The sequence below is a fragment of the Poromitra crassiceps genome, assembly GCF_964638095.1.
Source record: "Poromitra crassiceps genome assembly, chromosome: 8".
NCBI lineage: Eukaryota > Metazoa > Chordata > Actinopteri > Beryciformes > Melamphaidae > Poromitra > Poromitra crassiceps.
In genome coordinates this window covers 49,279,895-49,285,214 of record NC_139629.1, presented here as the reverse complement: position 1 = coordinate 49,285,214, position 5,320 = coordinate 49,279,895, and the positions used below count along the sequence as shown (strand labels likewise).

General features: G+C 40.6%; 1 long non-coding RNA gene across 1 annotated transcript; it reads left to right on the top strand.

Annotated features, from left to right (window-relative positions):
• Positions 1-291: 291 nt before the first annotated feature.
• On the top strand, positions 292-4,914 carry LOC310781790. The gene is made up of 2 exons (XR_014552980.1): positions 292-364; positions 3,173-4,914. It is a non-coding gene; the product is annotated as an uncharacterized lncRNA (long non-coding RNA).
• The last annotated feature ends 406 nt before the right edge of the window (positions 4,915-5,320 follow it).

The following is a 5,320-nucleotide window of genomic DNA, read 5'->3' as shown; positions in this document are numbered from 1 at the left end:
ATGTTATATGGAGGAAATCCCAAAGGAGCATGGGGAGAACATGCAAACACCAACACCTCATTTCCTGTTTTTCTAACCATCCACACCACTGGGCCAATTGCTGAAATTTGGCCCAATGACAAATAACCCTCTTCAGGGGCAATAGGCTTGAATCTCTGGTATTGCCGCTTGCAGCTATATTTCTCATTAGTATTGTTGTTTTTGTGGGTGTTCCCTGTCTTACCTTCTGTCTCTGTTTGATGATGTCAGAGCTGAACTGTCTTACCTTCTGTCTCTGTTTGATGATGTCAGAGCTGAACGGCGGGAGGAGAGACATCTGGCAGAGGAGGAGAGGAACGCTGTCAAGATGACTTCTTCAGAGGAGGTGAAGAAATGTCACTGTTGTTGTTGTCGCACTGATGTTGCAACACAAACAAACACACACACACACACACACACACACACACACACACACACACACACACACACACAGTCTCTCTGTCCTGATTCCTTCTTTATATCTTTCTCCATGGTAACAGGGAGACACCAGCGTACCCAGACATCACCGCTGTGATCAGTGTGACAAAACATTCACAAGACTTAAGTACTTAAAGCGACATCAGAGTGTTCACTCAGGGGAGAAGCCTTACTCCTGTCAGGAGTGTGGAAGCTGTTTCAAACGGTCAGATTGCCTAAGAAACCACCAACGCATTCACAGTGGAGAGAAGCCCCACTGCTGTGAGGAATGTGGGAGCAGGTTCAGTAGGTTAGGTAGCCTAAAAAGACATGAAAACATCCACACTGGAGCTAAAGGCTACAGCTGTGACCAATGTGGGAGCAGGTTCAGTCAGTTCGGTACCCTAACTAGACATAAACGCATCCACACTGGAGCTAAACCCTACAGCTGTGACCAATGTGGGAGCAGGTTCAGTGAGTTATCTTCCCTAAAAATACATAAACGCATCCACACTGGAGCTAAACCCTACAGCTGTGACCAATGTGGGAGCAGGTTCAGTCAGTCAGCTCACCTAAAAAGACATGAACACATCCACACTGGAGCTAAACCCTACAGCTGTGACCAATGTGGGAGCAGGTTCAGTCTGTTAGGTACCCTAACTAGACATAAACGCATCCACACTGGAGCTAAACCCTACAGCTGTGACCAATGTGGGAGCAGGTTCAGTCTGTTAACTTACCTAAAAATACATGAACGCATCCACACTGGAGCTAAACGCTACAGCTGTGACCAATGTGGGAGCAGGTTCAGTAGGTTAGGTAGCCTAAAAAGACATGAAAACATCCACACTGGAGCTAAACCCTACAGCTGTGACCAATGTGGGAGCAGGTTCAGTCTGTTAACTTACCTAAAAATACATGAACGCATCCACACTGGAGCTAAACCCTACAGCTGTGACCAATGTGGGAGCAGGTTCAGTAGGTTAGGTAGCCTAAAAAGACATGAAAACATCCACACTGGAGCTAAACCCTACAGCTGTGACCAATGTGGGAGCAGGTTCAGTGGGTTAGGTGCCCTAACAACACATCAACACATCCACACTGGAGCTAAACCCTACAGCTGTGACCAATGTGGGAGCAGGTTCAGTAGTTTAGGTAGCCTAAAAAGACATGAAAACATCCACACTGGAGCTAAACCCTACAGCTGTGTCCGCTGTAACAAAGTGTTCAGACACTCAAATACTCTGAAGAAACACCGCTGCATCTAACTTGCTTAAGAGCGCCTCCACTGTCCACAGCGGGAACAAGCTCCTCTCTGTCCAATAGGACTTGCAGTATACTATACCCCCTAGTTCCTCATTGCGCGGCTCGTGAGACGCTGGCGGCTCCCGAACCTTTAGTTGGCGGCTCTAAGAAATTGCAATTTTTTTTTATTTCTTTTTTTAAGATTCCCCCCCCCCTGCTCTCCCCAAAATTTCAATAAACCTTTATGGCATATTATTACAATACAACAATACTGGTGTTGACAGTAATAGAAGGTGCCAAATCATTCAAAACAATAAGCATTTTGCTTTTTTGTGCCAGCGTGCAGCGCTGTTCCAAAACATGTCAACGTGTGTCGTTGCCTGGGAAACGCACATCCCATAATACAACTGTTTGCATCGCATCCCATAATAGTATGATGATACTTGGGATGCCATTGCGAACATAGATGCGAACAGGTTAGCTAAAACTTTAGCGTCGCCAGCGACGGCCCCAACCGTTGCGGTCGGGTACGTTTCGAAATCCCTCCAGGCCTGAAAGCATATATATATATATATATATATATATATATATATATATATATATATATATATATATATATATATATATATATACTGTGTGTGTGTAAAACAATAAAACACAAAAAAATGGTAGGCAGATGTGCATGGTTGGGGTGGCTTTTGGTGTTTTGCGGTAAAAGTGGATCTCCTATTGACTTGTCCTGCCAGTGCGGCTCTCATCGAAGAAATAGTGAGGATCACTGCTATACAGCAAGGTTATATAAGGTTTTCATTAGTTTTTATTTTTATTAGTTTAGACTTGTTTTCCATTTCAGTTAAGTTTTAATTCATTTTTAAAGCCGGTTTGCTAGTTTAGTTTATTTTTTATTTTTTGAAAATGCATAGTTTCTATGAGTTTTAGTGTTTTCGCTTTTGTTTTTTCTTTCTTGTAATGTTGTATTTGTCAGGGGTGAGAATTCAAAAATGTCAAAAAAGTATTGTGTAATACAAATTCAACAAAACATACAGACGGTACTATAAAAATGTCTTCACTTATCTTTACAGAACAATGACTGGGAGTAGACCAGGGTAAACCAGACTTTTCTTTGGCTATTACAGAGAGTGTGTGTAGCTACATTGCCACTAGGTGGCTTTAGAGTGGCACAAATTGTGATGCTTTTGGAAGCTATAGTATTCAGAAGCCTTAACAAAGGTCATTCTAGAAAGGAAACCAATCAAAAAAGATGCATTTTATTTGAAACTGTGTTCAACAGGCAGGAAGCCCCTCACCCCACACACACACACACACACACACACACACACACACACACACACACACACACACACACACACACACACACACACACACACACACACACCACACACACGAGACATGACAATTTCTCGACAATATTCCTATGATATAATATTCCTATATTATAGGCTAGATACTGAAAGCTTTTTTTAACTTCCAGGCAGAGATGGGGACTTGGACTACTTAAGTCCTCAAAGACTTGAGTCTTGACTTGGATTTGAGACTTGTGAACACTCTTTATTTTTGTATGTATTAACATCTAAGGAAAGGTCTAATCAAAATAATGTCAACTAATCAATGCTGATACTGTATTCTAATAGGTAAGGATTTTGTGACACTTTATTGTAGGCTCTAGCTAGGCTATGTCATTTCTATTTTATTGTTTTAGGGTATACGTACATATGCCTCTGATAATGTTTCAATGTTTATATTTCACTACCAAGTTTGACTATCATTGAGTGCGTTTACATGCACACCAATAAACTGATAACTGGGAATAATCAGTTTATGGCAATAATCAGATTTCTGCGTTTACATGCACTTTAATAATCCGACAATAGGAAAAACCCGGGTTTACATGATTCAGTCAATTAGTCAGATTTCTCTCCAGAAGGCGGCGGTAATTCAACTTTTTACATGCAACTTGTACATGCGGAGATGTATAAACCCACAAAAAACCTGATACGCTGTATACATGCACTCAAAAGACGGGTTATTGGCCAAAAACCTAGGTATGTTTATCGGTTTATTCATAACCCGATAACGGCCATAAACGGATAAAGCTTATCGGTTTATGCTGTTTACATGACCATTTGAATAATCAGGTAACTCCAGAAATCCGCTAATAAACTGTTTATTGTCTGCATGTAAACGCACTCACTGTAGCATGACTCTATTTCAGTTAGCGGTTTCCAGCAGTGTTCAAGATGCAAAATCCTAGCCCATTTAGCCTATTAAATAGAAATATAGGCCTATTATTATAATGGGTGCATGCCCTTTTAAAAGGACAAATCTACACCTAGTAACTTAAACATTTTCTGCATGCATGAGTATAAAGAATGGAGTTTTAGGCTAGTTTATACGGTCTATGAAATAAATTAATTGCATTAAAAGCACAAGTGGATAATAGGTAGCTATAACAACACACTCACACTGGACCTAAACCCTACAGCTGTGACCAATGTCGGAGCAGGTTCAGTGAGTTAGGTAGCCTAGAAAAACACCAACGCATTCACACTGGAGTTAAACCCTACAGCTGTGGCCAATGTGGGAGCAGGTTCAGTGAGTTAGGTAGCCTAGAAAAACACCAACGCATTCACACTGGAGTTAAACCCTACAGTTGTGACCAATGTGGGAGCAGGTTCCGTCAGGTACCCTAAAAACACACAAACGCATTCACACTGGAGTTAAACCCTAGAGCTGTGGCCGCTGTAACAAAGTGTTCAGACACTCAAGTACTCTGAAGAAACACAGCTGCAGCTAACTTGCTGAATAGCGCCTCCACTGTCCGCACCGGGAACAAGCTCCTCTCTGTCCAATAGGACATGCAGTATACTATACACACCAAGGTTATAATGGTTTGGGATTTTCTTTTCCATTAGTTTTTATTTTTATTAGTTTGGAGTGGACTTGTTTTCCATTTCAGTTAAGTTTTAATTCATTTAACTTAATAATACAATAATGCATAGTTTCTATGAATGTTAGTGTTTTTGTTTTCGCCACCTACATTGCCACTAGGTGGCTTTTTGTGATGTTTTTGAAAGCTATAGTATTCAGAAGCCCTAACAAAGGTAATTCTAGAACGGAAACCAATAAAAAAAAAAAAGCATTTTATATGAAACTGTGTTCAACAGGCAGGAAGCCAATAAAACTCATCAATGCCTTTGCACAAACACACACACACACACACACACACACACAAGAGACATGATCATTTCTCGACAATATTCCTATAGGCTAGATACTGAAAGCTTTTTTTTAACTTCGAGGCAGAGATGGGGACTTGGACTACTTAAGTCCTCAAAGACTTGAGTCTTGACTTGGATTTGAGACTTGTGAACACTCTTTATTTTTGTATGTATTAACATTAAAGGAAAGGTCTAATAAAAATAATGTCAACTAATCAATGCTGATACTGTATTCTAATAGGTAAGGAGCAGTGTTGGGCAAGTTACTTTCAAAATGTAATATACTACATATTACTAGTTACTTTCACCAAAATAACTGCAGTAGCAGAATGACATCGCTGTCCCAGAACCATCCTGAAATATAATTTAAACCATCAGTGTAAACCGTCCAAAATTCTAAA